At 41.6% G+C, this 24,047-nt stretch overlaps 1 long non-coding RNA gene across 1 annotated transcript in view; it reads left to right on the forward strand.

Moving 5' to 3' along the window:
- The first annotated feature begins 7,019 nt into the window (after window positions 1-7,019).
- Window positions 7,020-24,047, forward strand: part of LOC124795181 — a 64,177-nt gene continuing 47,149 nt past the window's right edge. The window contains exon 1 of the long non-coding RNA XR_007016657.1: window positions 7,020-7,148. This is a non-coding gene — a long non-coding RNA (uncharacterized LOC124795181). The remainder of the gene's footprint in view (window positions 7,149-24,047) is intronic.

A 24,047-nucleotide genomic window follows, 5' to 3' on the forward strand; every position in this document is an offset into this window, starting at 1 on the left:
CCCTCGTATTAAAGAGGCTTTAGAAATAAAACTGTGGGAGAGGATCTTCAACTGTAACAGCGGATATAATCTTTGCGGTGCATGGAAGCGAGCTGTCGTTGCAGAGAAGAGGCAGAGATATATTCGTCGCCATGTTGACGCTGCGTTGGGGCGGTGGCGTCGCCTGTGCAGACGTTGACGCCATCTGCGATAGTATTACGCAATTATCAGAAGCTGTCTATGGACGATATAGGGCCATCATAACAACAGTTTCGACACTCAGTTGTTCCTAGTGGAGACGATGGGGGTACTCGCCAAAAGCTCGAGGTTTTACGCTGAACTGCCGAGGCGAGAAGTCCAAGAATGTTTTGCACAACAGCCGGCCGGAGTGGCGAGCGGTTCTAGGCACTACAGTCTGGAACCGCGCGACCGCTACGGTCGTAGGTTCGAATCCTGCCTGGGGCATGGATGTGTGTGATGTCCTTAGGTTAGTTAGGTTTAAGTAGTTCTAAGGTCTAGGGGACTGATGACCTCAGAAATCAAGTCCCATAGTGCTCAGAGCCATTTGAACTTTTTTTTTACAACAGTGCCATTGCGAAAGACGTCGTTCTCAATGGCGCGTGAAGCTTTGACAATGGCAGCCACTCATGCCGGCGAAAGGTTAGAAAAAGCATCAAACAACCAATGGCCGAAGTACCCAAGACAGAAACCAACGCGCAGTTTTTCAACAGATGACCACGAAAGCCATAACAATTTTGTAATATTCTTGTAGGCAACTTTCGACATTTCTCATCGGTCCTTATTGGTCAGGATCTGCTCATGACCACTGTTCTTATACCATATTTCACGGCTGCGACTGGTATACCGTCCTTGCATAAACTGTTCTGTTGAGGATGAGGTATCAAGCTGGTATGATTCCAGTTTGGGCTTGAAGTTAATTTTGTTACCGGTGTATATTCTTCACACAACTGGGCAAGCAGTCAATGATTTTTATGGCTCAGTACCTCAGTCCTCACTCATTTCTGTGCAACAATTAAGGGACACTCACAAGCTCAGTACTGAGTATAGTGCCATAATATTGACAGTCTGAGATCAGTGTTGGCGTAAGCGCAATATACTGAAGGAGCCAGCACCGTGAAAGAGTGGTATCTGCATCCATACTCTGTGAACCAATGTGAAGTGCATGACGAGGGTACATCCCGCTGTACCAGTTACTAGGACTTTTCCCGGGTAACTCACATTTGGATTTTGGGAAGAGTAATCTTTTAAATGCCTCAGTGTATGCTGTCCCCACGATCCCTATGGGACCTATTTGTAAGGCAACTATATTCCTAGAGTCGTCATTTAAAGTCAGTTCTTGAAAATACGCTAGTAGACTTTCTTGATGTAGTTTCCCTCTATCTTCAACAGTCTGCCAGTTCAGTTCTCCACTATGAGAAGTATTAATCTCGAGTTTTTTTCCCGATTATTTTTGTTATATTCCAGCAGGATTTTTTCCATCGTCCTCACTTATTTTACTGTTTCGGATTTTTAATTTTCAGCGACAGTTCAACGGTATTGGTGTTTTCACAAATATATTTCTTCCGAATAACTTGTTGAATACTCTCGAGTTAATTACAAAACGACGTAATTACACAGGGTTTAATCAAAATGGTGCACTTCCTATTCACATTAGTAAAACAAAAACACGAGGATGTGCTAAAAAGTAATGTCTCCAAAATTTTATGTGAGAACTCTTAAAGCTTTTTAAGTAAGCCAAACATGATTAACATTCAACATCTTAATTGTTTATGTATACATATTTGCAGCCCTCTGCCGATAGAGGGCTCCGCATTCCAGCGCGTAACATAGTGGTGTGTTACGTAACTATGTCGGTGCGTGAGAAACAACGAGATGCAACCGACACTCTATCACTCGTCCGACCATTCGTGCTGCCCTTCTCTGTATACCTTCAATATCCCTCGCTAGCCCTACTTCGTGCCATCGGCCTTGCCGCAGGGGTAACACTGCTTCCCGTCAGATCACCGAAGTTTAGCGCTGTCGGGCTGGGCTAACAAGGGGAGGCCGCCAATTGTGAAATTCAGATTCGATTCGTACTGCGCATAATAAAAGCTCATGGCCAGAGGTATAATGTGGCAAAGCACTAAGATGCACTTCTCAGCCGTTGTCGAGAAAACCGACAGTTAAAAAGAAACCGTTGCGGTGAAATACTCTCTATGATTTACAATTTTCTACAGCGTTGTGGCGCAGCGGTAAACGCTCGGGTTTGTAATCCGAAAGATGCCGGATCGAATCTCGCGCCATGCAACTTTTTTTTTTTTAGTATTTGTTTTTTGTAATTCAAATGTGTATATATATATATATATATATATATACACACACACTATATATATATATATATATATATATATATATATATATATATATATATAATTCCCGGCAATCAGTTGCAACAATTATGCATATAATAAGTTGCTGAAAGTCATTTGTCGTGGAAAAACTGGCGACTTCCAACATCATTATGTTTTCCGCAAACAAAGTTGTATTTCACAAATGTTATTAATTGTCTTCATAATGTTTACCACGTATAGTTAACGGAAGACGTAGAAACGATATTCCGAAATGAATACGTATAGCGTAAGTCAAACGTTCGAATTAGAATAGAGACCCAACGAACACAAATTTGCTGTGGCAGGTATGAATTATAAACTCCGTTACTCGCTCGTTACACTTGATGGGCAGATGTTGAATGGGCCGAAACGAGCCGCCGCATAACAGCGTAGTTGCCTGCTAACTTCGAAAGAAGGTAGATGCGGTCCCTAGCGCAACTTATAACATCGTCCAAAATCAGTGCGGGCGTGAGAGCTTTGGTACACCCTGTTAAACAAACGGAAAAATGGAGGCGGTACAATTGGAGAGCAATCCGCCTTCACCAACATGCATAAGGAATTCATTAATTCGCGGCATGCAACTTTTTTTATTATTAGTTTTTTGTAATTCAAATATATATATATATATATATATATATATATATATATATATATATATATATATTTGAATTACAAAAAACTAATATATATATATATATATATATATATATATATATATATATATATATATATTTATTTATTTATTTGAATGACAAAAAAAATGCCTCCCGCGGGATTCGATCCTGTGACCTTCGGATTACGAACCCGAGCGCTTACCGCAGGGCCACGACGCTGTAGGAAGTTTTAAACCGTAGAGAGTATTTCACCACAACGGTTTCTTTTTAACTGTCGATTTTCTCGACAACGGCTGAGAAGTGCATCTTGGTGCTTTGCCACATTACACCTCTGGCCATGGGCTTTTATTATGCGCAGTATGAATCGAATCTGAATTTCACAATTGGCGGCCTCCCCTTGTAAGACTTGGATGGGTGGCCATCCGGTCTGCCGAGCGCTGTTGGCAAGCGGGGTGCACTCATCCCTACTTGATCGAGAAGCAGCTGCTCCGGTCCCATAAACTGACATACGGCCGGGAGAGCGATATGCTGACAACGTGCATCCAATGACGCCTGTGGATGAGGATGATCCGGCGGCCGGTCGGTGCCGGTGGGCTTTCATGGGCTGTTCGGTCGCCATTTAGCTTTAGTCCTATTTGGTACGTATTCAACAGACTTGAGAAATATTCTAGGGTGGGTAGCACGAGTAATTTGTAAGTAATCTCTTTTTTAGACTGATTGCATTTATCTAGTGTTCTGCCTATAAACCGAAGTCTGATACCTGATTCATTCATGATTGAGTCTGTGTGGTCGTTCCAGTTCATATTCCTTTTAAGAGTCAGAGCTAGGTATTTGCATGACTTCGCCGATTCCAGCTGTGACTCACTGATATTATATTCGTAGCATACTGTCTTTTCGTTTTGTGAACAGAGCAGTGTTACATTTCTGAACATTTACAACAAGCTGCCAATCTTTGTACCACTTTGAAATCTTACCAAGGTATGAGTTTAGACTGCACTTCTTTGTAGATGACTGCATCATCTGCGAAAAGTCTAACATTTCTATTAATATTGTCTGTGAGGTCATATTGTCTGTGTATATAACATGAATAGCAAGGGACTACGCACTTCCATGGGGTACACCTGAAGTTACTTCTACATTTGATGATGACTGTCCATCCAAGATAGCGTGCTGCGTACTCTCTATAAAGAAGTCCTCAATCCAGTCACAAATCCCGCCCGATGCCCCGTACAAAATTACTTTTGATACGAGGGTTGGAACTTAAATAGGGGCAACTATTTATTCACAACTGATACAAAAGAGTGACATGTTTGCACTTGTTAATGTCCTTCAAAGTAGTCACAAGCGTTGTGTAGAACTCGTTGCCAGCGATGTGGAAGGCGTAGTATACCGTTAGCAGAGCCTATTCTGTTGATGGTGCAAATAGAGCGGTCTACTGCCTGTCGAATCTCTGGAACAATTCTGAAGCGAATACCACGAAATGGTTCCTTCATGTTCGGAATCAAATCAAATTCACAAGGACTTAAGTCCGGGGAGTACGGTGGATGGTACAGTGCTTCCCAGTCCCATCGACCGAACAGAGCAAACACAGCTTGCGCTGTATGCGCCCGCGCATTGTCGTGCAAAATGATGGATGGCTTGCGCAGAAAGTGTCGCCGCTTCTTTCGCAAAACTGGTCGCAGGTGATGCTCCAAAAACGAGCAGTAATACTATGCATCGACGGTCTGCCGCAGAGAAACGTATGCGTTAGGATAACACCATCACAGTCCTACACGAGAATCACCATAACTTTAGACCGCTCCATTCGCACCATCAACAGAACAGCCCCGCTAACGGTATACTACGCCTTCCACATCGCTGGCAACGGAATCTACACAACGCTGCTTACTACTTTGAAGGGTAGTAACAGGTGCAAACATGAAACTTTTTTGCATCTGTTGTGAATAAATAGTTGCCACTATTTAAGCTCCAACCCTCGTAATAAGCGTAGATAAGGTACTGAGTTATACGCTTTTCGGAAATTGGGAAATACTGCATGTACCTGACTGCCTTGATTCATGGCTTTCAGGATGCCATGTGAGAAAAGTGCGAATGGGTTTTCACATCGTCTATTTTTTCGAAATCCATTCTTGTTGGGACAAAGGAGGTAGTTTTGCTCGAGATACCTCAATATATTTGAGCTCAGAGATATGTTCTAAGATTCTACAACAAAGCGATGCCAAGAATACTGGACGGTAGTTTTGCGGATCACTTCTGCAACCCTTGTTATAGACAGTTGCTGTCTGTGCTTTCTTCCAGCTACTGTGCACGGTTTTTTGTTCGAGGGATCTACGATAGATTATACTTAAAAGAGGGGCTAACTCCGCCCTAAATTGAGTATAGAATGTGATAGGGATTCCATCGGCCCCTGGGGCTTTGTTCAGCTTTAACAAAATATTGCATATGCCTCAGACTGAGAGAAATCCAGTTTGCTCCAAATGAATTTTCGCAAAGAACTAAGAAAAATAAATGACAAAAGATTAGGAAGTGGACCTTGAATACAGACAGCATCATATGCTATTTTGAAGAATGGATTTCCTGAATCATCAGGAAAGGCCAGATATCTTGTTGTCCATAATAGCGGAGGAAACTGAAGGTCGTGTTGCCGTGAGAGTAAGGAGAAATGGTTATTTTACTTGTAGCAGTTCTCAGATTTTGGCAAATAAGATCAAATGAGCTGCCCAGTGAGAACAAGCCTACATGTTTGTCTTGTAACAGTTGTCACCGGCAGACACAAGATAATGTAAGCTATCAATCAATTTTATTTCATTTGCAACAGTTATTGCAGTAGAGAAACACAAATAAAATAGGACATGTACACGATAAATTATTCATTTCAATTGTTTAATCTGTAATTAGTTGTTGTGGTTTACGAATCTAAGCTGTCACAAAATTCCCTAGTCCACTGAAATGTTCCCACAAAGCTTCTCCGGTTTGTTTCCCCGTTCTGCATAATTTCTACTTGTGTTTTACAAGACAAGCAATATTGCCTCAATACACATCAACATCGTTGAGAGCCAACATGTTCGCTATGAAGGTAGAGTTCTAACCGACGGTTCTGAGACGTAAATGCTGCGCAGTAAAACTGGGTCGTTCTAGCCCTCGCACCGACGCGCAATACATTGACACAGCCCTATGTCAATAATATTGAGCGTCTGAGAGGGGCTTAAGACTGAGTGGAGATATTGTGATTCGTTTGTCCTTATATTGACGAATGCTATTGTAGCAATGTACGGCTCTATGTACCATATGGATGGAACTAACTGTGGAACTACATACTTGCCGGCCGGAGTGGCCGTGCGGTTGTAGGCGCTACAGTCTGGAGCCGAACGACCGCTACGGTCGCAGGTTCGAATCCTGCCTCGGGCATGGATGTGTGTGATGTCCTTAGGTTAGTTAGGTTTAATTAGCTCCAAGTTCTAGGCGACTGATGACCTCAGAAGTTAAGTCGCATAGTGCTCACAGCCATCTGAACCATTTTTGAACTACATACTTATATGGAATGTAGTGTGTGGACATACAAGGTGAGAATGTGGGTCTCGCGGGAGGCGTGCGCGAGATACTCCCTGCAGTCGCGATCTACTCTGTGCCCTCGGTGGCTCAGATGGATAGAGCGCTTGCCACGTAAGCAAGAGATCCCGGGTTCGGGTCCTGGTCGGGGCACCCATTTTCACCTGTCCCCGTTGATATATATCAACGCCCGCTAGCAACTGAAGGTATTAATATAATTCTAATTTCGTAACTGTGGAACTGGCTCATTCCGATCTTGCACTGCCTCTCTAACGATTTCTACGTCAACAGAACATTATATTTCAGGCTACGTAGCAATTTTTGGGATCAGACTAGAAGCTGTGACGGTTATTTTAAGTGAGAACGAGCGCACAGCGGTAGGATATGACTGGCAGCATTTCAGTACATTGCCCGCCGCCCTCAGTGAGCCGTGGAAGACGGCGGTGTCGTTATCAGCTGCTCCAGTGACCGAGCCGTAAACAGACCTCGTAATGCCATCACCACCGCACCAACGGCTGCAGGAGACCGGCCGTTAGAAGATTGCGTGGCACTCCACGTTCGTCCTGAGCACGTCCAAGGCGGCTTCCTATTCCCCCGAAACGTATCTGGGCTCAGGGTAAGTTTCCAAACAATTTGGCGCACTATTTAATCGCAAAAGAGAATGCTGTAGTCGAAAGAGGAGAGCTGAGAAAGTGAGAAATCACCGCCGACGTCCATCATAATTCACACACAAACTGACATAGTGGTGGGTAGCTTTATGCGAAAGGAGCTTCTGCCGTTTCGAATAGATACTTGGTTTTCTAAACTGCATTACTCACACGTTGTCCGTCGTGTTCGCAATTTCTTAGCAAGTACTGCGTACGTAGCCTGTTTGGCGAAATTTGCCGTTTGCTGCAACAAGGAAACCATGTACCAAACGTAAACTGGCCAGCGACTAAATTACTCACTGCAAATTTTTCAGAATATGTCTAGTCTTTTACTTATTTCCGAACTATAAAAATAAGCATGGCAGCAGTGAAAAGAAAACCAGTTCATTATCAAGCTGTGATGTGGGACTAATAAAAAAAAATCAGTTTTCTTTCACCAAATAGTCTTCTTAGAATCGAAAAGACTGCATAGTGGAGAACACATGCTAATCTAGAAACCGTGACTCTTAATTTTTTACATAAAAAGTAAAAGCTTTACTAAGAAATTAAGTACAGAGACGAACGTAGGTTTGCTTCAATGAAATGAATTATTTTTTTGCTGATGACTCGAAATTTGTGTCGTACAATAAAGCTGTGTGGAACAACTAGCACTCCCTGTTTTGCTGGGCGATATGAAGTCAGTGTCATATTCCAGTGTTAACCAGTTACATCCCTGCAACTACATTTCTATACACTCCACCAATGGGGGTTGCTACTACGTTGTAGGTGAGTCGCATCGTGCATCGAGTCCGCAGCTCGTGGTCCAGTGGCTAGCATTGCTGCCTCTGTATCACGGGGTCCTGGGTTCGATTCCCGGATGGTCTGCCCCAGGACTGGGTGTTTGTGTTGTCCTCATCATTTGTGACAGTGGCTAGACTGGGCTGTGAAAAAAAAAGGGCTGTGTAAAAACCGGGAATTCATACAGGTGCTGATGACCGTGCAGTTGAGCACACCAAACACTATCATCGTGCATCACTTTGCATTTCGTATCGGTTCAGTGAGATAATGTGCCTTACAGGTAGGCTACCTCATAAATAGAACTCATGGGACAATTTTTTTAAACATGCTACGGTAAAAAAAAAAATCTTAGAGGCTGTCAATTATTTCAGAAAATGGAGCTGTTCCTTGATGATCCTCTACAGTATTTTTAAGGGTTATATTAAACTGAGACTCACACATTAGGTGAAACATATGAGATGCTAATTTCTTGATCCATGTTTGGATGCCATTGCATCTGCTATGATACCAAAAATGAATGGCCTGATATAATTTTTTCAGATTGTACTCCCTACCAATCTTTAGATTCAATCATTTAATTGATGAAGATTGATCTTCGATCTGGGTAAATTATCTAAATGGTATGCATTTCTTTACCTCTGAACAGTTTGCAGAAGCACCTTTGATTATTATAACATATTAAAAGACTCCTATTAATTGTTGAATTTTGCTAATCTCTTACATGATGCCATATAAGACAAAAAACTGTGCACTTTTAATGTCATGAATTAATTCATGTGTCATTCCTGTTACCACCAAGGAAATAATTTTCTTCTGAGTTAGGGGACTTAGGTATTTTTCAGAGCAATTTGATATCTGTTTCAGTATAGAAACATATCTGACAAATACCTAAGTTCAGTAGCAGGATGAAAATTACCCTTTTCAGAATAGAATCTTTATTTGCCTTTCGGTATGTTTACCAACACAGGTGGCTTCATCAGATAGTTCAATACATAAAACAATACATTAATAATTATTTTACATAAATATCAATAGTCATGTAAAGTGGTACTATACAGTGTGAATAATACTGCATTATAATAAACACATATACAATTGTATCATAGGTAATTACATTTTAACTTAAGTATCTGTGTAGCAAAGAGTGTAAATAATCTGTGACAAATAATATGTTACTATCACACAGATATTGGCGTAGTTCATGGTACGGTTATCAGCTGCTTCTTGCATATCTCTTGTGTGTCACTGTCAAGAAACTTATCTGTTGAGTAGTTGGCATACATTTGAACCACAGATCTATGATATGCTTGAAGTTATGTGTGGGTAAATCTCTCACTGTCTTTGAGAGTTTGTTATAGAATTTCAAAGTTTTATCTGTTGTGTCAGCCTTGAGTATGGATGCTACTGTTTATAGTATTATAGACAAGCAGTTGGGATCTTAAGTTAAAATTCTTTATGTTTTATTTAGCATATATTAAACTGTATAATGGAAGGAAACATTCCACGTGGGAAAAATTATATATAAAAACAAAGATGAGGTGACTTACCAAACAAAAGCGCTGGCAGGTCGATAGACACACAAACAAACACAAACATACACACAAAATTCAAGCTTTCGCAACAAACTGTTGCCTCATCAGGAAAGAGGGAAGGAGAGGGGAAGACGAAAGGAAGTGGGTTTTAAGGGAGAGGGTAAGGAGTCATTCCAATCCCGGGAGCGGAAAGACTTACCTTAGGGGGAAAAAAGGACAGGTATACACTCGCACACACGCACATATCCATCCACACATACAGACACAAGCAGACAAAGCACACACGCACATATCCATCCACACATACAGACACAAGCAGACAAATATGTCTGCTTGTGTCTGTATGTGTGGATGGATATGTGCGTGTGTGCGAGTGTATACCTGTCCTTTTTTCCCCCTAAGGTAAGTCTTTCCGCTCCCGGGATTGGAATGACTCCTTACCCTCTCCCTTAAAACCCACTTCCTTTCGTCTTCCCCTCTCCTTCCCTCTTTCCTGATGAGGCAACAGTTTGTTGCGAAAGCTTGAATTTTGTGTGTATGTTTGTGTTTGTTTGTGTGTCTATCGACCTGCCAGCGCTTTTGTTCGGTAAGTCACCTCATCTTTGTTTTTATATATAATATATTAAACTGTGATAGACAAACAGATCTATCTCAAGTTCTGAAAGTAATTTTTGTAGCTTCGCCTCAGTGCTAGACGTATTACACATCTAACTGCTTTCTTCTGCCACTTGATGATACATGAACCCACTGAGTTACCCCAAAGTAGTATTCTATATTGGAGTTGTGAATGAAAGAAAGAAAACTTAGCAGAAATTAAGAGGTTTTTACTAAACAATGGAAAATTGAAGATGGAATAATGACAATATTATGAAAAGGATAGACTCCAGCTCACCATATAGTGGAGATGTTGTGTTGCAGACAGGCACAACAAAAAGACTGCTATACATTTCAGTTTTCAGCCAAAAGGCCTTCTTGTAAAGCAGAAAGCACAAACATATTCACACAAGCACAACTCACACACACACATGACCACTGTCTCTGGCCAACAAGGCTTTTTTATTCCTGTCTGTGACTCAGTGTCTCCCCCATACATCCTTTTCTTAATATTGCTGAAGTTTTTACCAATAAATTTTATTAACAACATGTATTAGGAAAAGAGAACCAGTATAAACAAGTTTGCCTTGCAGGTAGTTGGTACATCTATCCCATGTAAGTCTGTGATCTACGTGCAATCTCAGTTAATTTGAGATTTTTTGTATCTTGTTTGAATGTCTTCAGGATGAAGTAAATTTCTTCAGATTTTATTCTATTCATAGATAAAAGATTGGTCTTGGACCAGTCATTGCTCATTTCAGTCGTTACTTTGTTGTATTGTAAGACATCTCATAGATTTGTTCCAACTGTAATTAATGTCTTGTCATCAGCATACAGTATGTTGTCACAAGGCATGTAGTTTACACACAGAGTAAAGGAAAGGTCCAAGCACTGAGCCTTGTGGGATCACTCTTTCCATGGGTGTTGGCTCTTGGTTGTTTGTCTTTACTAATGGTATCCTTTTGTTTAAACATGGCTGAAGTAGTTGTAATGGTTTATCTACAATGCCACAATGCTCTAGACCTTTTATCATTATATCATTTGTGACACAGTTGAGGGCTTAGGGGAATCCAAAAGTTTACATGTGTCTTTTTCTTGTACTCATATCCTTCATGTATGTTACTGAGCAGACATTCAATTTTTGTTGTTGACAGCTGTGTTCGAAAGCTAAATTGGCTGTCACTAAGCAATTTACTACTTTCAAAATAATTGTAAATTTTCATATGTGAACCGTATGTAGAACTTTTGATGTAATGGAAGCTACTGATATAATCTATAATTGTTTGTGATTTTTCTGTCAGCTTTCTTATAGACTGAGAGTGTAACAGTCATTTTCAGACAATCAGAGAATACACTTCCATCAAAAATATGATTTGCCAGACACATTTGTAGCATTATGGTTGCAGAGACCCATTGTTTAATAATACTGTTACTAATCACATAGTAATCATGTCTTCAAGATTTTATGTTTATTTACAGTTTTGGTGATGCTATCTAAGGTGATTTTGATGTGGATAAATTTTTGTTTGCTGTTTCTTGTTGCTGAACAACTATTAGAATTATTTTTATTGCATGAAAAATGGGAGCTGACACAGTTTATAAAGCATTCATTAAGTATAGTCCAACTTATTGGGACTGTGCTTTACCCATATTGATCTTACTTTTTACAGTATTGCAAGCTGCTTGGCATTGGTTTTTTGAGGCTATGGTAATTCATCATTCACTTTACATTTAAATGATTCTATTTCATATTTGTACAACTTGTTAAGAGTTATATAGTTTATCATGGCTTCCTTACTTTTAACATTCTTATCTTTGTGCGCAAGAAGCAGTATCATTTGCTTGAGCTTTTAAATGTACCACCTGTTAGAGTGCTGTGGTTTTTGTCTGCTGCTAGGAGCACATCTTTTTGTGATCTATTACATTTGTAATGATATATAAAACATAAAGAGACATTCATCAAGGTTTTTTTAATGTTTTGCTGTATATTTGGTCAATCTTCCACCTTAACCTCAATATTACTCTCATTTAATATTCTGTATGTTACTAACTGTTAAGTATTCTGCGTTTTCTGATCCATATCCCATTATGATCAGGAAACTCCATCTTAAACACATGCTACTTTAGTTGAGCCCTAAGTACATTACTAATTACAATGTCAAGCGATGCATCTAATACGGCATGTCTTCCAGTTATATAGTAGCAGTTTAGTGCTTTAAGCCAATCATGTGATTTACATTTTTCTATTTTCTCTTGTGTATGTGTTTAAGTCCTCTGCAATAAATATTTTGTGCGTCTTGTGTTTTATGAAAAATTTGATTAATACATTTTTAGTTTATCAACAAGAACTTCATCAGAGGTTGATGTATGGTACATGGAAGCAGTGATAATTTTTTGGATATGCAGTATCACAGTTGTCACTTCAAATGCACCTTCATTGCAGTGCTTGGTTAGGTCTACCATGAGTGCTGCAAATTTAGATTTTCACTAGTGTAATTGGCACTCCATCATGTGCAATATTCATTCATCAATAATTTGTGGCTAATATGTAGCCATAAGGTACACTAAGTTTATTTCCGAGTTTTGCAGCCAAAGCCCATTAATACACAGCACGCTGCAGTTAACTTTGTCTGAACAGTACTGTAATTCATTGAGCTTACTTATCCACCTAGATTTACTTTATTATGCATTGCAAATTGTTGTGACCAAATCCTGCCCTTTTTCTGTCCTTGCATCTTGACAAGCACACAGAAAATAAAAACAGGAGTTCCCAGATGATATCTGCAGGAGTTTATTGTACAATGGTTAAAAATGTATAACACATGGTACTGCAATATTAGAGGCTCTCCCTGGAGTAATCTGACCCAGTGTAGTGCTGTGACATGGGTGCAGCTGCTGGCCAGTCATCTCTGTAGTGTGCAGTAAGTGCCTGGTGGTGGATGCTGTAGCAAGAGGTGCTTGACTGGCACCCAGTGAGGTTGTCATTGTTGGTAGCCCAATGAGCTGACAGTTGCAGGCATTGACAGGCATCAGCAGTCACTGGCGAGGCGGCATTTGATTAGCGGCAGCCATCTGGGTGCAGCAAGGCCAATGAAATGTGCTGGTGCAGACGTGATGAGCTGGTGATGACACTGGCAGGCATTGGTGACAGATGTGAGCATTGGCTTGACTAATGGTGGCACCTAGGATGCAGCAATACTGATGGCTGGTGAGAGAACAATGAGGCTCTGACTGATGGCCACAAGCAGCTAGTGTAATTGCACAGAGAGGAGAACCAACTCCCTGCTGGTCTTGTGGGACTCTTCTTCAGGGGTGTCTTTACCCCCTGGCTTATTCTGGACTAGGAGCTTCATCTCAAGACTCTGCATAAGAAATTATAAACCTTCTCTGTTTTGTTTCTCTTATAATCCCTGGCAGTGCAAGATAGGCCACAGTTAGTCTGACATCTGCACTCCAGATGCAGATTGTGTTAGGAATGGGCTTATGGCATCATCTGCTGTGTAGATGGCTGTGCTTCCTGGGCAGTTAACATTAGTGCCTCAGAAACTCACCACAGCATCTCGATAAGGTGTGAAACTTGTTTGAGTGGTGAGGGAAGTGAAGTGATGGAGTGTTCAGGTATTCATTGACCACTACTGTTGGTGCAGTGTGACAGGGTGTGATGTCAACACTGACAGCACTTATGCTACTGATGTCTGTCACTCCTGTTGTTTCTTCATTAGGGCAATGGATCTTCCCCTTACAGGGGTTGATCACAGTGTTACTCTCATGTGCTTGCCCTTGCCTGCTTGTTAGCACATGCACACCGTCTTTCGTTGCCATGTGATACAGAGGTAGTGTCAGCCAGTATCTATTCACTGTTGACGGTGTAGTTCAACGTGGTTGGCAAATGTGTGCCAAGGCATGGATGTTGGATGGGACAATCGGCCTTCTTCTTGAGTGGGACTCCAGGTTGTTGGGTTACTGGAGTCAGAGTCTTAAACGTTTCACATCGTGTTGGCCTCTACAATTCTTGCACATGGGAGGGTGCAATATGGGTAGCAGACATCTTGCGCTCACATGTTCACCAGCACATTTCATGCCTTCCTTGGGATAGTTACTGTGGTGTACCACATTTCCCACACCTAGGCACTGGAAGCACTGCAGCAAGCCTTGCTCGTTCCATAGACACTCAACGGTGACCTTAGTGTTGGCTACCTTTGTCATTGAGAATAGCTTGGTGGTCTTCACATTGTGGGTGGCAGACAGCAGGAGTTATAGTGACTCTCTCTGCATCTGGGTGGATTTGAAGTATGTCACTGGGCACACATCGAATTCACTGTACTTCAGGGTGTCTTTTTGGAGGTCCATGTCTGCACAGCTTGATGAACCCTTGCAGACTGCCTTGATGGGGTTGTCAGAGACAACAGCATATTTGTAGTAAAGGATCATGAGCTTGCTGGTGCCACTCGTGACCTTATAGCAGTCTCCAATATTTGTGAGCTGGACTCGTGCCTTGTCGTCCCTTGAAGACCTCACAGTGCAGACAATTGTCGTCCGCTTTTTGAGGTGCAGCAGGAAACCTCTGTAGTCCTTCATAACCTCCCTGGTGATGGGTGAAGGACAGTGCTCAAACATGTGGCAGGAGGTGATGAGTGGAGGACAGTGGTCAAACCATGTGACAGGGGGTGTCAGGCAAGTGCTGGCTTTGTTTGAGTTCAGCTGGTGCCTGGCCATCTGTGCAGCTAGCTGTGTTTGTGACCTCTAGTTTGACAGCTGGCAGGAAGTGCCAAACAGGAGCTGGTCACATCTCATGTGGGTTGGTTTCCAGTCACTTTAGTGGCCTGTTTCTGTTGTTCTGCTAGTGGCTAATAACAGTCAATGAGAGGGAATTTGGATGCATCAGCAGCCAAACATGGCCTAATATCAGAGTGTTTGGACAATTCAGCCATCCATGTCTCATTGTCATTACTGGAGGCTGCAGTCATGCATTTGGTTGCAATGGCTGTCCAGGTACAGCTCACAGTGCTGTTGTCTGGTAAAGTACACTTCTTGTCTCCCATTGTGAAGATAGACACTTGTCTCTTCGTCCAGTTGCCTGTAAGGGGTTTCGCCTCAGTGTGATATTGGGTGTGCTGCTCAAGATCAAGTTTGCACAGTGCGCTCTCTCTCACATGACATTTGTTCTCTTCTTCTGCGAGGATGCTTTGTGGTACGTACATGACTTCCATCTCTTAGTCTACCTCAAGCAGGGACACCACAGGTGGGGGGAGCAGATGAGACTGCTGGTGGAGAAAGCTCTGTCAGATGACAATCCACCTCTCTCTTGTCTGCTGCAGTCATCACTGGTGGAAGGCCAGACAGGACTGACAGCTGAGCAAGTTTGGTTGAACGGAGATCTGCCACACCCTTCATCCTGTTCAGTGCATCACAGAATTTTGCTCCCATCCTCAAAATCCCAGAGAGGCAATGGTAGAAAACTGTCTGTAATGGCTGCATAGTGCTGAGACCTACACTGCCTGCTGGTGGTCTCATCACAGCCTGTAAAGGCAGGCAGATTGACACGTGTGTAATTGAAACTTCCTGGCAGATTAAAACTGTGTGCCGGACCGAGACTCGAACTCGGGACCTTTGCCTTTTGCAGGCAAGTGCTCTACCAACTGAGCTACCCAAGTGCAACTCATGCCCTGTCCTCACAGCTTTACTTCTGCCAGTACCTCGTAGTACAGCTCTTTGATGTCTCTGTCGTGTAGTGTAATTACATGACTGATCACAGCACTGTTGTGGATGGTGCACATGTAGATGTGTCTAGTTATGTGAGTGCAGATGAAGAAAGTAGTTCTGCAATCACAGCACCACAATAGGTGGCACACATGCAGCATTGAGGGAAACTGCCACCTGTGATGATGAATTGCCTGTGGCCCAGCCACCAAACCACCCACAGGGTAAATCTGGTGGATGTAGTGGCCCAGTAAGCAGCCAGCTAAATAACTTTCTAAAAAGTAACTCCAAACATTGAGCTCTTTTAGAACATTTTTGTAACATTTAATCATCTGCTCTACACCTTTTCCATTCTTCACAGGTGATGCATGAATTTGCATGAAACTGAAAGCATATCCATTTAAATCTGTACAGATAATGCTTCCAGTATGTTACTCCCTCACTACTAAATGCACTCTGAGTTCGTGCAGTATACTTTTAGTTGTACATTGTACATTTTTTGGAGATATGGCTTATTCCTAGATCTGATTCTCATCATTATTAATAGAATGTTGGTGATCTACATCTACATCTACACCCATACTCTGCAAGCCACCTGACGGTGTGTGGCGGGGGGTACCCTGAGTACCTCTATCGGTTCTCCCTTCTATTCCAGTCTCATATTGTTTGTGGAAAGAAGGATTGTTGGTATGCTTCTGTGTGGGCTCTAATCTCTCTGATTTTATCCTCATGGTCTCTTTGCGAGATATACGTAGGAGGGAGCAATATACTGCTTGACTCTTCGGTGAAGGTATGTTCTCGAAACTTTAACAAAAGCCCGTACCGAGCTACTGAGCGTCTCTCCTGCAGAGTCTTCCACTGGAATTTATCTATCATCTCCGTAACGCTTTTGCGATTGCTAAATGATCCTGTAATGTAGCACGCTGCTCTCCGTTGGATCTTCTCTATCTCTTCTATCAACCCTATCTGGTACGGATACTACATTGTTGAGCAGTATTCAAGCAGTGGGCGAACAAGCGTACTGTAACCTACTTCCTTTGTTTTTGGATTGCATTTCCTTGGAATTCTTCCAATGAATCTCAGTCTGGCATCTGCTTTACTGATGATCAACTTTATATGATCATTCCATTTTAAATCACTCCTAATGCGTACTCCCAGATTATTTATGGAATTAACTGCTTCCGGTTACTGACCTGCTATTTTGTAGCTAAATGATAAGGGAACTATCTTTCTATGTATTCACAGCACATTACACTTGTCTACATTGATATTCAATTGCCATCCCCTGCACCATGTGTCAATTCGCTGCAGATCCTCCTGCATTTCAGTACAATTTTCTATTGTTACAACCTCTCGATACACCACAGCATCATCTGCAAAAAGCCTCAGTGAACTTCCGATGTCATCCTCAAGGTCATTTATGTATATTGTGAATAGCAACGGTCCTATGACACTCCCCTGCGGCACACCTGAAATCACTCTTACTTCGGAAGACTGCTCTCCATTAAGAATGACATGCTGCGTTCTGTTATCTAGGAACTCTTCAATCCAATCACACAATTGGTCTGATAGTCCATATGCTCTTACTTTGTTCATTAAACAACTGTGGAGAACTGTATCGAACGCCTTGCGGAAGTCAAGAAACACGGCATCTACCCATGAACCCATGTCTATGGCTCTCTGAGTCTCGTGGACGAATAGCGCGAGCTGCATTTCACACAACCGTCTTTTTCAAAACCCATGCTGATTCCTACAGAGTAGATTTCTAGTCTCCAGAAAGGTCATTATACTCGAACATAATACGTGTTCCAAAATTCTACAACTGATCGACGTTAGAGATATAGGTCTATAGTTCTGCACATCTGTTCGACGTCCCTTCATGAAAACGGGGATGACCTGTGCCCTTTTCCAATCCTTTGGAATGCTACACTCTTCTAGAGACCTACGGTACACCGCTGCAAGAAGGGGGGCAAGTTCCTTCGCGTACTCTGTGTAAAATCGAACTGGTATCCCATCAGGTCCAGCGGCCTTTCCTCTTTTTAACGATTTTAATTGTTTCTCTATCCTTCTGTCATCTATTTCAATATCTACCATTTCATCATCTGTGCGACAATCTAGAGAAGGAACTACAGTGCAGTCTTCCTCTGTGAAACAGCTTTGGAAAAAGACATTTAGTATTTCGGCCTTTAGTCTGTCATCCTCTGTTTCAGTACCATTTTGGTCACAGAGTGTCTGGACATTTTGTTTTGATCCACCTACCGCTTTGACATAAGACCAAAATTTCTTAGGATTTTCTGCCAAATCAGTACATAGAACTTTTCTTTCGAATTCATTGAACGCTTCTCGCATAGCCCTCCTCACACTACATTTCGCTTTGCATAATTTTTGTTTGCCTGCAAGGCTTTGGCTATGTTTATGTTTGCTGTGAAGTTCCCTTTGCTTCTGCAGCAGTTTCCTAACTCAGTTGTTGTACCATGGTGGCTCTTTTCCATCTCTTACGATCTTGCTTGGCACATACTCATCTAACACATATTGTACGATGGTTTTGAACTTTGTCCACTGATCCTCAACACTGTCTGTACTTGAGACAAAACTTTTGTGTTGAGCCATCAGGTACTCTGTAATCTGCTTTTTGTCACTTTTGCTAAACAGAAAAATCTTCCTACCTTTTTTAATATTTCTATTTACGGCTGAAATCATCGATGCAGTAACCGCTTTATGATCACTGATTCCCTGTTCTGCGTTAACTGTTTCAAATAGTTCGGGTCTGTTTGTCACCAGAAGGTCTAATATGTTATCACCATGAGTCGGTTCTCTGTTTAACTGCTCAAGGTAGTTTTCAGATAAAGCACTTTAAAAAATTTCACTGGATTCTTTGTCCCTGCCACCCGTTATAAACGTTTGAGTCTCCCAGTCTATATCCGGCAAATTAAAATCTCCACCCAGAACTATAACATGGTGGGGAAATCTACTCGAAATATTATCCAAATTATCCTTCAGGTGGTCAGCCACAACAGCTGCTGAGCCAGGGGGCCTATAGAGACATCCAATTACCATGTCTGAGCCTGCTTTAACCGTGACTTTCACCCAAATTATTTCACATTTCAGATCTCTGTCAATTTCCTTTGATACTATTGCACTTCTTATCACTATAAACACGCCTCCCCCTTCACTGTCCAGCCTGTCTCTGTGGTATACATTCCAATCTGAGTTTAGGATTTCATTACTGTTTATGTCTGGTTTCAGCCAACTTTCTGTCCCTAGTACTATATGGGCGTTGTGACCGTTTATTAATGAGAGCAGTTCTGGGACCTTTCTATAGACGCTCCTGCAGTTTACTATTAGCACATTAATATTCTTATTCCCTGTTGCACTTTGCCTACTCCTACCTTGCCGCGTCTCAGGAGCCGTCTTGTCGGGCCTAGGGAGGGAATTCTCTAACCTAAAAAACCCACATGTGCACTCCACATGTACTCTGCTACCCTTGTAGCCGCTTCTGGCGTGTAGTGCACTAATGACCTATTCAGGGGGACCCTACATTTCTCCACCCGATAGCGGAGGTCGAGAAATTTGCACCCCAGATCTCCGCAGAATCGTCTGAGACTCTGGTTTAAGCCTTCCACTCGGCTCCAAACCAGAGGACCGCAATTGGTTCTGGGAATGATACTACAAATAGTTAGCTCTGATTCCACCCCGCCTTCACCAATTCCGCCAACCGCCTGTACAAACTGAGGATGACCTCTGAACCCAGACGGCAGGAGTCATTGGTGCTGACATGAGCAACAATTTGCAGTCGGGTGCACCCAGTGCTCTCTATCGCCGCCGGCAGGGCCTCCTCCACAACTCGGATGAGACCCCCCGGCAAGCAGACAGAGTGAACACTGGCCTTCTTCCCCGACCTTTCCGCTATTTCCCTAAGGGGCTCCATCACCCGCCTAACGTTGGAGCTCCCAGTAACTAATAAACCCCTCCCCCTGTGTGCCTGCTCAGACCTTGCTGAAGGAGTGGCCACATGTCCACTCACAGACAGAGCAGGCGATGCCACACGGCCAGCCTCCACATTTACCCTCCGCCTTGTGCGCTGCGAACGCCGCTGAACCCGCCAATCCCCTTGGGGAGATGGTGGCATAACCGCGCCCGGTACCCATGAAGATGTTTCGACAGCAGGGACAGTGGGTGAAGCATGTAACACCTAGGGTGTACCATGCAACGCACCAGACTCCCCACTGCCGCTACACTCCCAGCAGCCTGAAGACGGCTGACCGCGGCCATCAACATGTTTAGCTGTTCGCGAACAGTGGCCAGCTCCTCCTGTGTCCGTACACAGCAGTCACACATCCTATCCATCCTAAGAAATCAATTTACTGTAGAGAGTTAATCAACTTTTAACTAGACTGCTAATTCACTAAAGGCGGCTGATTGTTGGCTAAACTGTGGTTGCTAGCTACTTCTTGTAGAAAACAATGTAAATAGCACTACCTGTCTCTGGACTGTATTGAAAACAAACACTAGCACTACTGGCACTATGGTTGACTAAAGGGACTCTCTCTGACTGCTGAAAAGTGTAATAATGAAAATTTTAAATAAACTAATTGCGATCAAGATAAAAATACTGTGTTATAAAAATGATTGCTGATCTATTTACAGACTTTATATTCTACCTTGTGATTAGAAATAGTAAAACCATTATTGAATTGACTGATGTCCATCTTTTTGATATTGAGGTTTAAAACAGCGATGTTTGCAGAAACTATTATGTGAATGGGTTTGACTGCTTGTGACAACCACAGTTTTTCCCTCAATTTCTTCACCCAACATGTTTCAACATATCTATGTCCTCAACATTAATTTCTTTCTTTTATTGTACATGAGAATTATGTTCAAGTGTTTGGTCACAAACAATCTTAGCTTAAAAATTTTTATTGTTACTGCTGTGATATTTTACCGTAATTGGATCATTACAAGTGCTGAAAGATGCAATTAAGATTTTAAAAAATGCACCAGCAGCATTTTAGCAATTGTTGGATGGGGTAGTAAAGTGTTTGAAACCTCAACAATGTATGGTGTGCCTTGATGATAGAATTGCGTTCTCAAGGCATTTTAAGAAGAACATATGATGGTTAAAGAAAATGTTTTTAAGGAAGTGCCATTTTGTCCTAGAAGAGTTATTTATTTGAAGCATATAATTAGCAGAGAGAGGATGAAGATGGATCTTAGGCTAATACAAGCTGTACAGGATTTTCTGAGTCCTCAGACAGGTAGGGAGTGACTTTCAATTTTGGTGCCAGCCAATTACTATAAGAAATTCATGAAGGGGTTCCCAGATGGTGCACACCCACTTACACAACTGCTTAAGAAAGCGAGTGAAATTCAAGTAGGCAAAAGAGCGTTAAAAGAAGCTTTGGTGCCAAGTCAAGAATGGATTTTCCAGACTACGGAGAGGGTTTGCACTATCAAGTGACGCTACCAGTTAGGCATTGCATGTGTTTTGAGTCAGGTAACAGATGGCAAAGAGCATCCTGTGGGTTACACTTTATGGCAGCTAAATAATGCGAAAAGGAATTATTCTATAATGGAGAAGGAGATGCTGAGCTTAATAATTGGGATTATGTACTTTTGATGCTATGTGTATGGGAAAAAGTTGAAGTGCTAACAGATATAGCTGCATTGAAATGGTTGTGGTGGCTGAAGGATCCTTCAGGCAGACTCAAATGGGGGACATTGAGAGTGAGTTTTACTATGAAGCTATTCATTCATAAGCCATGCAAGAAACAGGGGAATGATATGGTCTAAGCAGGAAGGTTATGGAACAGCCTGCACTGGATCACGTCCTTGTGGAGTGGCACACAGTACAAGTTGCTAATGCCAAATGGAAGCTGTACACAATGGAGCTGTGGTTCATTGTGCACTAGGCCGGTATTACACTATCATATTTCTTTGTCAAAGATGATATGTCAAAAACTTATGTCAAATAACTTTGACAGTGTAATAGGGAACTTTGTCAAATCCCACCTTTTGTCAAAGAAATATGATCAAATCTAGAGCCTCGCCATAGATTTGATTATAAAAATTGTTCCTCTTCTGTTCACTGCAATGTGAAATGTAACCATCTGGAGCACTGGCATTGCTACAGCTATGCCAGTGTTGTGTTTGTGTAAACATGACTTCAAAGTTTAGTTGGTGTGTTCCTTTGGCTCTTTCCAGTTACCTTGCTTTGACTGGAGTGCGGGTTGAGCAAGGGGCACAATGCATGTCATTAATTGTGTGCTGATGGGCAGGTGGGATACACTGTAGGTGACTTCACATCCACAATCAAAGCTGCAGCCATCCACCTCTACATCTGGAAACATCCAGAAAGCTTTTCAGCAAGCCAGAATAGAGGCTTGGTGACACACTAAAATAAAAAAAATTTCGTAGCTTTCCATTCTACTTTGTCTATTTTTGAACTCTGGATGCGACAAGTTAAAAAGTGCTTCATCTGTTTCATACTTTTTATTAATTTTGTAGTTGTTGGAACACTAATTCTATCAATTAAATTATTCAAAAATAAAAGTAGTTCTTATTGCCCTTATGGTATACTAAACATTTATTTACCTTCAGATATTCCTCCTTCAGCACTTTACACATTTCTAGAATTATGTTGGTTAGTGTGCACTGTGATATTCGAGTGCTGTATTGTAAAATAGAGTAGCTCTCTCCTGTATCAAGAAAATGCAGTGTTACGGTGAGCCTGTCTCAAATGATTATTCTGTTTTGTAATATGAGAAGCCACTTTACTGAGTAAATACTGAAATGCACTCTCATCCATTTGCAAGTAATTTATATAAGACTTGACATCCTCCACTTGCACCACCTCTTGTAACAAATTATGTTGAATTATTTTATTATTTCAACAAGAAACCTATCGCTTTCCCCAAATATGTTTCCTTTTTTTCCACCACTTCTCTTCCAAAAGCACACACAATGCAATTGTGATACAAGCAACTGCAGCACATAATAAGAAATTGTTGTCCACCATCTTGAACTTTCACAAAAAATGTAATACACCTTTCTGGCACCATTGCAAAAATCTTTGTCAAATAAATTTGATGAATATTTGACCATGTTTCTTTGCCAGAGAAATGTGATAGCATAAGTCTGGTCTAAGAGTAGCTATGTTCACTTATGTTGGTTTACGCATAATGAAGATTTATTCTCTTTCGTTAGCTGTCTGGATTTACAGGTGCACAAGTCAGAGTGTGAGGACACTGGTTGTCCTTGCAAACCTGAAATTGAACGAATGTTTTTAATTGCTATTCTATGTAAGGTAATACTATTGCATGAACGCAAAGATTTAGAGAGTTACCTACTCATGACAAATCTGTATGAGACAAGCAGTCCTTCAATGGTCACAGAAAATGCCAAGTATTGTGTATTTAAAATGTCATAAGATGTTGTTATCTGCATCCTGAGGACAAAAATGAACTCTTAAAGTATGTACAGTGGTACTGAAATGTTGATTCCTTCACAAGTTATAAATGTTACAATTAATCTAGAAGTCAATATGTATAAATTGTACCATATATGTACCCAACATATCAGCAGTACATATAGACTTATGAGCACTTAGGTTATATCCAGTTACATTGAACTGTAATGCTTATTTTGTGTATGTTATGTGAAAGCATGTATGTATTGGCAAAACAGATGTCAAGAGGAACTGTTCAATTCTCAAATGCTTGATGGGTGCTGTAAAAAGGTTACAGTTATGTGTTATAATGTGTGAAGGTGCTTACAATGAGCCAAAAGCTTTCGTTTCAATTGTAGTGGTGAGGGATGCTACATTTTGCTACCAGGCACCATATAAGGTGAAAATATTTATGAAATTACCTTATTTGGTGATATCTTGGCGTGATGCTGAATGTGTGGGCTGGTTGTGACATTGAAATATGTCGTATATGACATGGTTCCAGTATTACAGGTTGCAAATGATGTGCCTTCCTGTTGCAGCATCGGAAACTCTCAATCATGCACTTGCCTATATACACTATCCTATGGAGCAGCGCTACGGACATTCTGTCGACATTAAATTCACCATTACCTAAAAATTGTGAGAACAAACTGTGCCGTCTAGCTGCACTGCACCAAGGGACTTACGAGGTGTGCACTCAACAAACATTGCTTAACTTGTGTAAGAGGTGTGCACCAGTTACTCTGAAATAATGGAGCTGCTGACTTTAACTGTGAACATGCCCTCTGTAGTGGTGTGGACTAGGAAAATTAAAT

The sequence above is a fragment of the Schistocerca piceifrons genome, chromosome 4 (assembly GCF_021461385.2).
Source record: "Schistocerca piceifrons isolate TAMUIC-IGC-003096 chromosome 4, iqSchPice1.1, whole genome shotgun sequence".
Classification (NCBI taxonomy): Eukaryota; Metazoa; Arthropoda; class Insecta; order Orthoptera; family Acrididae; genus Schistocerca; species Schistocerca piceifrons.